The following is a 12,454-nucleotide window of genomic DNA, read 5'->3' on the forward strand; positions in this document are numbered from 1 at the left end:
ATAAGGATCCCAGAAAAACAGTAAGAGTTTTAGCAATGGCTAAAAGCAAGCATAACAATCCCCAAGTTTGAAACTGATGTAAGTTAAATAAAAAGCACAACAATTGAAGTAATATCTTACATAATGATATTCTCATTCAAAATAACAGTAACTTATCATCAACAATAATGATCTAGTCCCACTTTCGGTGATACCCACTCCCCACGTTAAACCAGATCAATTTGATTTCACCTTTTCAGATATCTGTGTGGGCTCCTATTGGGAACAAATACATCTTTCAGATGTATTTTCAGATTATTAGTATGGAAACACGTTGCTCTATTGCTTCTGTCTGCTTACATGTATCTCCCATTTTCTTCCTCTTTCAGAAAATAAATGCTTTAAAAATCAACATATGTAACTACACAATGAAAGTATCCTAATTAAGATGATTATCCTTAGTTACTTCAGTTCCTATGAAGATTTAAACATGGCTTATTACCTCCAGATTCTGACCATTATAGAAAGGTCAATAATAGTTACTGTTTATTTGCTTTCAAAAGCTACTAATGTAAAACTTTTGTGAGATGGTGAAGACCAATATTGCATGCACTTTCTAGAAAAACCTATTAAGATCAACATTTTAAGAAAGTATTTTAAATGTGCTTTTACCTCGGACACTTTTAATCGCAGTGTCTATTTTTCTAAAAGTACAAAATGAGAAAGACTAGCCCTGTTTGGTGCCATTATTTCTATATCAGCAACTGACGCTTCTTGAAAATTCATTATAGACCTCTGTATTGTAAACCACCTTGTAATTTCTAACTATATTATTCATCTTTTTATAATAAGGTTTATCTAGAGTATTTTGGTATTGCTACATTTCATAAATGGTGTAGTGTAAATGAGGCCATCTATTTCTTGTAACCAGCAACTCACCCCTCCCTGATCAGATCACATTCGATCCTTCTGATAGAAGATTCTCACATCTCTATTTGCAAAGCAAATCAGTTTATCTGAACACTTGGAAGAAAGGCATTTCAGGCCCAGACATGGGGAAAACATGGTAACCAGAAATGCCAAACCACAATGCCACCAAAATTATTTTCAAGTTCACAAAATATTCTGAGAATAAGTTATTTTTAAGGGTTTTGTTTTGTTTTTAAGAGACATGATATTGATTATGCTAACATATTATCACTGTTACAAAGCCTAATTCTAACATTTGCAATGCATAGATCTTTCATTATTACACAAAAGTATTTTACCAACGAGCACAGAATATCATTGAATAATATTCTTTAATATGGCCCACTTAAATTATAGTTGTTCCGTACAATATTATTCCACTTAATATCTGAATAGCTATTAAACACACCTGACTATATGTAAGGAGAATGACAAAGAACAATACAGGAATTCTGCTCTCGCTGACAGTCCCTGTTTATGATTCTTGAATAAAGAAACCTTTTTTTTTTTTTTTGCTTAATATTATTCAAGAATTTAAAAGACCTAGCTGTTAACTACAGGCAGTTGTATTCTTATTCGTAATACTCAAATGTTTCATTTTGATATCTCTTGTCCTTTTTCTTTTTAATTATTTATTATTACTGCCAGCATATTATATGCAATATAATGATAGTTATTATTACATAATGGCTAAAATTTATGAAACATTTGCCATGTGCCACGCACTGTTATAAGAGATTTAAATATACTGGCAGATTTAATTCTCACAACAACCTGAGAGATGTATTTTATTATCCGTTATATTGATGAAAGGTTAAATAACTTGCCCAAGAGCAAATGCATTTTAATTGAAAGTCAGAATTAAACCTAGACAATTTGACTTGTGTATATTACTTTTAGTATTGATAAGCCAATGCTTTCAATGTCTAATCAATTTGAATATATTCAAATTGCCATATTATTTCACATAGTATTTCCAAAGAGCTAACTATATATGATTTATCAATAAAATTATAAAACACCTTTTAGAGGAAACACTATGTCCATCCTCTTGAAAATAAGAATTTAAAGGTAGAATGTAGAAGGAAAAAGTGAAAGAACCTCTGATTGACCTCAGGGAGAGAGAGAGCGACAGAGACCACCTAGGACTCTAGTGAAGAACAATGGGTTTCAGGCACTTCTCTTCCTTTGCTTTTGGTGATATTCATAGGGGCTATAGTTTGTGTTATTCTTGTTGCTTACTTTTTATTTTAAAAAAAGGAAGAAAAAGAAGTGTTGGCCAATTAACAATTAAGGGGCATAGGCTTTTGTTTTACTCTTGTCTTGCAAGATCCAGACAATTATTTTTCTAGAACACAAGTTTTTTAGAGGACATTTTAATGACAAATTCTGTCTTCTTTCATTATGATGCTTCTTAACAGGACAGTCTGGAAGGGTGGTTGCTCATCCCCAGTTCAGCTATGGGTTGTTGGCTAAACAATTAGTCGGTCAGTCTGAAGAAACGACTCTGATAACTCCAGGTGATGATGCTCTATGGTAGTCTCACCCTCACCTATAAATCCGCCAGTGGCCTGTCATACTTGGAACTCAGTTTCATTTATATTCAGATTAGAAGCTGTAAAGGATATAAGTAAAGCAACCTGGGACAGTAATATAGAAGGTTGGAAAGACATAGTCTGTACTCCCTAGAAGCTCACAACCTAGTGAACGTGTGAGTGGCAGAGACTGAAGAAGTTTACAATAGCTCTGAGGTATCATGCAAGTTGGTAAGGAGGACAAGTCACATAATCCAAGAAGGGGCAGGAGCTGAGACAGGGTAATCAAGAAGACTTCACAGAAGAGATGACTTGTGTCTGGGTCTTGCAGAAGGTTTTGTCATCAAGCCAACCACAGAACAGGGAGAGGGATATGAAGAGATGAAAACATTTCTTGCCAGAAGAAAAATACAACAATCCAATCAATTTCACTTGTGCAGAAATCAGTTCTTAGAAACTACTTACAAACTCCAGCAGAGCAGAAGGTTTCTCATCCATTCCCAGCAAGTCTGTAATCCCACATGGGGCTCTCCTCATTCATTTGTCGAGAGTATGAATATGGGGCAGCAGTGGTGAAATCATTCAGCAGGGATTTTAACCCCTCAGCCCTCCTTCATTTAGTCACAGCACCTTCCTCCCATTTTGCTGCTCCTGTGTTTGGAGTTCTGGTAAGCAGGGTGCTTGTGCCTTTAAAAATGCAAAATGGTTGCCAAAAAGAACAGTTTTGCCATGTAGCAAATGTTCATACTCTGCAATGCTAATTTATGTCCTTTCCTATAGTTATACAGGTTGCTATGTGCAATGAATTAAACATTAATGAAAATTATTCGATGATGCTATTAGGGAATATATTGAGCAAATAGATGTTTGAGTACAGGTGTTGCCATTCTAAGGAGGTACCTTTTTCTCCCCCCCAAGAATTGAAAAGCAGAAAAATGAAAGAATTTGGAAAATGCAAGTATTGAAAAACTTAGCATGAGTAATTTTCTGTTTCTTAATTTGGGTCCCAGTTACATGGATGTGTGCCGTTTGAAAAAATTTACCAGTTATGGCAAGTTATGACAGGTATACTTTCTATAGTTATGACAGGTATACTTTCATTTATGTATATTGTATATTAATGAAAGCTTTAAGAAACATTAGCATTAGCAATGAAATTAATATATTTAAAATCCAGAAATAGAACCATGTTTTTCAATTTCAATTTCAAAAATAAAAATACCAGATAAATAAGAGAAAACGCTTCCCCACATAGAAATGGATGTTTTCATCTCTTAAAGAAATTCAATCATAGTAGGTATTCTGTCTATGTGATATTCAGAGGAAATTCCCCCACAGTACATACTTTTATAAATGAAGTAAGAAATGCTATTTTTTTAAAATTTTACTTGAGCTCAATACATTGCTGCTTTTGTTTCCATCTTTGTGCTTCTTTCTGGATAACTGAACAACCCTAGAGACTGACAGGTAGTTTATGTGGTATTTAACAACAGAGAAGGAGGCTCCATCAGCCAAGAGTGGCAATGGGCTGAGTGACTTTATGGAATACTATAGGTGGGAAAATTACCTTGATGCTTTCTACTTGTGCTGATTTTTCCTTCTGCTGACACTTCTGATGTTCTGAAAGTTGCTTTGCTCACATCCTCTGCTACTGGTGTCAAAGCACACTCTCAATCTTCACATGCCAAAAAAGGAGGAAAACCTTATTTCAATGCCCAAAAGACTTAGCTCCTGTCAAAGATATTCATTTAACACTCACAGTTGGTCTATGGCAACTTGAAGACGTTGTCTTAAAAAGTAGGGCTGGTAGGGGGTGGGGTGAAGAAGAAAAGGCCTGACTTTCTAGGGAAATCTCATGTTTTCCATATCCTGAAGGCATTTAATAAAAAGAGGCTCCACACTTATAAATGAAGGGGGCAATTTCAATCAATATTTACAAGATTTATGCTTCTTCTGAAAAGGGGATGGCTTAGCCAACATAATAAGTTCATGATGGTTGGCTAAGAAAGGGAATATTTTTAAAACAGTGAAAAGTTTATTATTTGCAGAGCTTTGTCCTATAAAAATAACCACCACTTAATCATATTTCTTATTTAGTTTTGGCCAGTGATAGCTAATAACTTCATGATAAGAGAAATCATCACTAGCATTAATGGCAAACTCTGAATTTTATTAATGTTTCAAGTACTCTGAATACCATACCAAAAATACGGTCATTCCAAAATGTGTGTGGCACTTAATCCTAATCTACATGAAAGAAGCACATAAAAGTCCAGGTCATTTATAAAAGGTAATCAAATGTTTTAATAGAGATTTGCTATCTGGCTATATGGAAGACAGATGACAAGCCATTCTCTTATTTACTCTGACCACATACACATTCATATTGCATGTTCATTTCAGACCATTTTATTCATCTTCCACCCCCACCCCACCCCAATATTCTTCTCCAATGGTCTTGTTTGTAACATCCTGAAATCCATCCCAGAACAGAGTGAATTACACAAACCTAGCTCATTGAGCTCCTTTTCTTTCCTTAGGCTATTTTTAAAAACTGTGTATTTTACACAATAAATCCTAATTCAGCCAATAACAGTTCATTCAAACAGCATCTGAATTTTAAAATTGGCTCCTTTTCAGACAATTAGCTGAGGTGCCAATTTCCCAGTCAAATAAAATCATTTTTCCATTAACATTTTTGGTTATATAATCTGCTATACAAATATAATACTATTAAAACTCAATGTGCAAATTAAGTCCCTAGAATGTCTCAGTTGCCAATTTGGTCAGATAATTCCAAGCATACATTTTGCTGTCATTTAAATTGGAGATTTTTCTGCTGGCTGATTACTTTCTAAGGGTGAGAATGTGGCTGAAGAGCCCAGTGCATGTCTCAGATTTTCCACACTTTGTACACATGGAAACTGTCTTTGGGCTGGGACTCTCTCCTCTGTCTGTAGAGCATATTGTACTTACAGCCTTGCCTTTCCTCCTTCTAGGCTGCCAGACACATTTGCCCAAAATGAGTCACTCAGTCTTTGATTTTTTGCATGTAAGTTTGGCCTGTCTGATGTTGTTTGCACAGCCATGCCACATTGTTAGAAGTTGTGATTCAATGTGTCCTTGGAGCTTTTCTTTTGCCAGCCCTGCCTACTCTTAGTGCCCCCATTTCAGTTCACTGTTGAGCAGCTGACTCAGGGCTTAAAGTGAACCATCCCCCATGTTTGCCCAGTTCCCATACTTGCTGCTCTGCTGATCTTCACTTCACAGTTATAGGCCCAACTGGGGGCACACTTTTAGTAATCTTGCTTTCCCATTTATGTCACATATGTCTTGCAGGTGATGCGGGAAGCTGCCTGCGACATCTGTGACAGATCCAGACCTCCCAACCATATGGGAGGTTGGACAGTACCAAACATTTGATTGGATCCAGAGTTTGGTGCCACGTTCATTGCCAACCTTCCAAAAGGCACACGGGCCATCTTGAGCCAGTTTCTATTTCTTTGTTTCCCAGAGCTACAATTCAGACTAGTTTGATTTTCAACAACATCAGTAATACACACCACTGTCACCTACAGATTACGGGTTATACCATTTTTCATCTCCATTCCTGAGCAAATTACTTCACTTTTCTAAGGCTCAGTTTCCTTATTTGTAAAATTATTATGATAATAATAATTTCTGCTTCACAGAGAAAATATAAAAGATAAATTAAAATATGATATATGTAAACTGCTTAATACACACAAACGCTCAATAAATGTTAACTGTGGAATTACATGTGATAAAACTATGTTCTTTAGGCATTAGTATAGCATCCATGGCTTGCAAAAACTGGTTATATTTATTTGATCAGCTTTCATTCCGTTCCTTGATTTATTGTCATTTTCATTAAACCTGTGTTGGAAAATGTAAGAACATAAGTCTCCAATAGTTGTCAGTCCATTTCATCCTTCCTTTCCAAATGTGATTAACACGTGTTCTATGGTCTCTATGAAATAAGGCAAGAATTCTTTATTGATGTCCCAATTCAGCGAGAGTTCTTTTTTATAATGAATTTTATTTTAATTTTTTTATTTATTTCTGAGAGAGAGACAGTGTGAGCAGGGGAGGGTCAGAGAGAGAGAGTTGTTAAAGTCACTCAGATTTCCTTGGACTTCCCATTGTATGTCCATCTTCCTGCTACTCGGTTCTGAAAATTGGAATCTAAGATTTGTTTTCTAGACTCTCATTCAGTTCCACGTGCTTGACCTCTGAGTCTAGTTAAACTGTTGTCCCTAGTTGTGTTTCCCAGACTGACTTGTCACTGTGATATCATCTAACTTCAAAATTTCCTCAAATACACAGAAATGAAAAGGATCTTAACAGGCATCTTCCATGGGAGGAATCCTTTTCTGCCTGTTGAGCAGTTTGCTGAAAGTTGACTTTTGGTGAAGGAGGCCTTACTTGTTTAGTGATATCCTTCTGATGTTTTTAAATCACTGCTGTTTACACTGTGGAAAATTTGTCTACATGGCAGTCAATTATATCATATAGCTTATTATGAATACATAGACTACATTTTTGCATGGCTTATCTGCAAAATGTTGAAAACAACTATAAAGTCATTCTCAAATTTTACCATATCCAATTCAAATATCTTCAATTTTCTCATTCTTCATTATGTCTATCTCTTTTCCCATTTGTGTGGCCTTCTTCATTAATTTCTTAAATGCGTATAAATTATACTTTCTCTTATAGAAAGATTAACTTTTCCTTTAAAAAATCACAGTGAAGAAACAAAAAATTAAGTAATTTGGGGTTTTTCTTCTTTTGGTCAAGACAATATGTTTTCCTAAAGGAAGTGGACTTACTTCTCTTCTTATCCTAAATTTTGCCCTCCCAGAGCCCTTTTTCCCTGATCATTTTCCTGTGAAGATTAAGATTTGGGGCACTGGAATTAGCATTGCTGTCACAAACGTGTTACCCATTTGAACTTTGGTTATAAACTCTATTTGATCTCTTGTGTTTATATGCTTTTTGGGTGTGGATAATACACAGAGTTACACACTAGTAACATCCCATGACTCTTGCTTTTCTCACTAAAACTATTTTAAATTATAAATCACAATTTCTTTCTTTTTTTGTTAACTCTCAATTATTTTTTTTATCTGTATTCATCTTGAGAGTCCCTTGGCACGGAACTATACTCATATTTCTCTGAACTCTTTGAACACTACTGACTAGAATAGTAAGGTGATATTTGACTATACATTTATGTGAATATTTAAAACTTGAATATAGAAATATGATTTTCTTTCAAGCTTGGCATGATTTCTATTTCATGTATAACTTCTTTTTTTTAATTTTATTTATTTATTTTGAGAGAGAGAGGGAAAACACAGGTGGGGGAGGGGCAGAGCGAGAGGGAGAGAGAGAGGGAATTTCAAGCAGGCTCTTCATTGTCAGCATGGAGTCCAATGTGGGGCTTGGACTCATGAACTATGAGATCATAACCTGAGCCAAAGTTACACGCTTAACCGACTGAGCCACCCAGGTTCCCCTCATGTATAAGTTCTTATACAAAACAGAAGAATTTATCACACTACTCCTAAACCTTATGAGAGACTAATGAGAGTAAAAACACATCACATGTATTTTTTATTATATCATTGACGCTGCCATTGGGCCAGTCCTCTTATTGATAATGGGAAAGTTTAAGGCATACCTTTCTTTTGGCCAGGCTATGGATTCATATGCACATATACAAACATACTTTCTCAATAATAATATTACTTTATTTTAGCATTTTAGGTTTATTAATAAATCACATAAAATCTAATATCTTATGTTTGTATATAAAATATAGTTGATTATAGCATATGCATATATTTATATACATATACATGATTTGTGTGTATATATGTGACTAATATGTATGTATATTAGTGAAAATATTCATTATTCTGTGTCGTGATTCTTCATTTCTTCTTGATGCATTTTCATATATTTACTAGGCCATACAACTTCTTCATGTTTGCTTCCATGACTCCATTATCCTATATATGTTGTTTTTGTTAAGCTGAGTAGTACACAGTTTTTAAAATATTGTTGGATTTTTTTGATCTTTTGGAAATGTTATTTTAAATTCTTCTTAATCAGAGCAGTGAGTCTATTGTAAATATACTTCTCCTGATGTTCTAAGAATTCTATTCTACCATTCAGGTGGCAGCCTGTCTGAATCTGTCAGCCATGGGCCACAAAAACAATAATTATAGGTTTTTCTGTCTTCATAGTACATTCTCTCTACCTATTCAAAACAATGGCCTTACTGGAAGAAGACATGAAAATATCATCTGTGTCCTCAAAGCCTTCAGTTTACTTCCTAGAAAGACAAATAGTCCGTGATTCTTCTACAAAACTTGTACAATTATTTCACAAATCTCCACTGAATGACTTCCCTGTGACAGCCATTCTACTGGCTAGACAGGTAGGCAATCAACCATAATAGGAAGAAATTAGTCACCTGGTCTACTGGCTATGTTGACATATTGTGCACAATTCATAGTTGTAGCGGCAACAAAACTTCAGGTCTGAAGCCAAGTCCTGTTTAGGATAGTCAGATCCTGCCAGCCTGCCACTGACCTCTGACTCAACTCATCTTCCATCATTTTCTCAGTTTACTGAGACTATTGTTGTTATATATGATCAGGAAGATTTATTTCAACTCTCTAACCATGCTTGAGAAACTCAGAGTGGACTCTCTAAAGAACAGGATGGATCCTTACTCCTTACTCTGATAAGATAGAAGCATTGGCTATGGTGCACTTCCACGTAGGGAACTGGACAGTCAAGAAAGTAAAACTTCCTAGTAGGTTGTTCTCTGTCTTCTGCTTTCAGGCATTCTTCATATCAATAAATTTTCATAGACTTGTCATTAAAGAAATCATATATTCCCTAATTGTGTCTGTTGTCATCTTGAAATCAATGACCATCATCACTTTGATAAGCACACAAATACTTTCAAAACTCAGCATACCTCTAACTTGGCCATATTGTCAGCATTCCAACAACATAGCACTACCTCTAGGTAGCTCTGATAGGGCACTGATACAACTTCTTGGTGCTCCTAAATTTAGCTGTCCTGGGACAAATATATCTTTTATTGTTCACAGTTCTGATCTTTCTTCTGTTCTTGCATTCCACACACATGACAGGCAATGGCAATAATCATGATGATTAAATCAATATGGAACTTGGCTACCTGAAAAATGATCTAGTTGCTGTTAGCAATGGTATTCATAGTGAGGCTCCTGAAAATCTTAGACATCAGCATGTCTTTGGGGGTATTTTTTAAAATTCTTAATTCTCAAACAAATGGCTACCATATCAAGAAAACACCACCATTCCACAGTACTTTTGGATCACAATAGAGAACGTTGAGCAAGTATTAAAATGATTTCTAAAAACAAACACTAAATACCTACACAGAACACAAGTCAATAATTATACATTAAACTAAGCAGAATCAACATTCCAAAGCTATAGGGTTTGAAGTATTACAGCAGTGTAGTTCTTCCTTCATGAACTACTCTACTCAGGTATAATAGTCTATAATAATTGTATATCCTCACATAAAATTCAAATTTTCAAGATGGCATCGCTTGCCCTGTAGTATCACTGATATCTAATATGCCTCAAACTCTTACTGCTGCTGATTGGTACTGTTTCTTCAAGAACTAGCCAAAAAAATCATCACTTCTTCTATGATGATATCTTTAGTTCCTGCCAATATCTATATTCCTATCACTCCTGAAATTTGTCAGTATACATTTTCTTTTACTTTCTTTTATAAGTAATTTTTTAAATAGAAGTAAAATATCAGCCTTAGCTAGGGTGGCCATAACACAAAAATCCTAATTTGGGTGGCAGCTGAAACAATAGAAATTTATTTTCTCACAGTTCTGGAGGGTGGAAGCTAAAGGTGCCAGTATGATTCTAAAAACACTCCCTTTAGGGATGGATGCCTGGGTGGCTCAGTCAGTTGAGCATCCAACTATGACTCGGGTTACAATCTCATAGTTTGTGAATTCAAGCCCCACATCGAGCTCACTGCTGTCAGCCTGGAGCTGGCTTCAGATCCTCTGTCTCCCTCTCCCTGTGCCCTTCTCCTGCTTGTATGCTCTCTCAAAAAATGAATAATACATTAAAGAAATTGTTTATAAGAAATAAATAATAAAAAAAATAGTCCCTTTCTGGTTTGCAGATGGCCACCTTCTCTTTGAGTTTTCTAATGACAGAGAGAGGGAGACAGAGAGACAGCTTTCTCTGAGGGTCTTACACCCATGACCTCAATTAAACCTAATTATTTCTCAAATGCCTCATCACCTAATACAATCACATTGAGAGTTAGGGCTTCAACATGTGAATTTTGGCAGAGGACACAATTCAATCCAAGCAAGCATACATTCAGGAAAGTGCACAAATCACAAGAATACATCTTGATTAACTGTTTCAAAGTGACTATGCCCATATGTCTAAGATTAATAAATGAAAATTGCCTGGAGGCCTGAGTTACCCTTACCCTACTTTCTTGTCCTTAGTCTCTACAAATGGAACTATTATTCTGACTTCTATCACCATAGATAATTTTTGAACTTCAGATAAATGGAATTGCTTACACTTTTTGTGCCTAAGCTTCCTTTGCTCAAATTACATTTGTGAAGTTCATATTTTTGCATGAAGCAGTAGTTTGCTCCTATTTATTGCTATACAATATTTTATAGTTTGAATACATAACAATTTATTTATTAATTCTACTACATCTAGACATTTGGCTTGTTTCAAGTTAAAAGCTATAGTAACGATGTCTTTTTATGAATTTTTTTTTACATGTTTTTGGTACATATAACTATGCACTGTGGAAGTATATATATCTTTAGGAGTAGAGCTTCTAGATCTAGTAGTTAAGTGTGTGAAAACTTAATTCACAATTCAATATTCACAATATTATGAATATTATAGATTCCCTTTCTAGATTAAGAAAATGCTTTTCTGTTCCTGGATTGCTAAGAGTTTTTATCATAAATCATTATAAAATTTTATCAAATGCTTTCTGCATCTTTTGAAATGATCATGATTTTTCTCTTTTATTTGGTTAATGGAGTAAAATACAGAGATTGATTTTTAATATTGAACACACTTGGATTCCTGAAATAAATCTAACTTTTTGTTACACATTAAAACCTTCATGTGCTGTTGGACTTTATGTGCTGACTTTGAGTTTATGATTTTTTCTCTATGTTCATAAAAGATTGGTTTGTAATTTTCCTTTCTTGTAAAGTCTTTGTCAGTTTTGATATAAAGTTTATGATAGTGTCAGAAAACACATATTTATGAGATGGAAACTATTTTTTTTCCTTGGAAAAGTTTGTGTAAAATTGTCATGACTTCCTTTGAGGTTCCTTTGAGGTTATCTAGACCTGGAGTTTTCTTCGCAGGAGGATTGAAAAGTATGGGTTCAACTTCTGTAATAGATATAATACTGTCCATGTTTATACTACCTTTTGTATCCAGCTTGACAACTTGAAGTTTTCTAGGATTTTGAATTTGATATACATTTTCAAATACATTAGCATACTGTTTATGTTATTAGGATTGATCATTTTTCATTTTATCAGGATCTTTAGTGTTGTGACTTTATTTAAAGTCCCTGTTACTGATACATTGTAGCATCTTTCTCTTTTATTTTGACCAACCTTGGGAGGTTATCAGTCCTTTTACTCTTTCCAAAGGACCATCTCCTGGCTTTGCTGATATTTTTAATTATGATTTTGTTTCTGATGTAACTATTTTCTGTCCATATTGCCATTATTTCTTTATGGCTACTTTCTTTGAATTTACTTTTTGTTATTTTCCTAGTCTATTGAGATAGACTTTAAGATCCTTGATGTTCAGCGATTTTCCTCTGTATATATTCATGGCTATGTATT

General features: G+C 34.7%; 1 long non-coding RNA gene across 1 annotated transcript in view; it reads right to left on the reverse strand.

Annotated features, from left to right (window-relative positions):
* Positions 1-12,454, reverse strand: part of LOC144232050 (uncharacterized) — a 561,855-nt gene that overhangs the window by 286,052 nt on the left and 263,349 nt on the right. The gene's annotated exons all lie outside the window — the stretch shown is intronic.

This window comes from Crocuta crocuta, unplaced genomic scaffold, assembly GCF_008692635.1.
Source record: "Crocuta crocuta isolate KB4526 unplaced genomic scaffold, BGI_CrCroc_1.0 scaffold194, whole genome shotgun sequence".
NCBI lineage: Eukaryota > Metazoa > Chordata > Mammalia > Carnivora > Hyaenidae > Crocuta > Crocuta crocuta.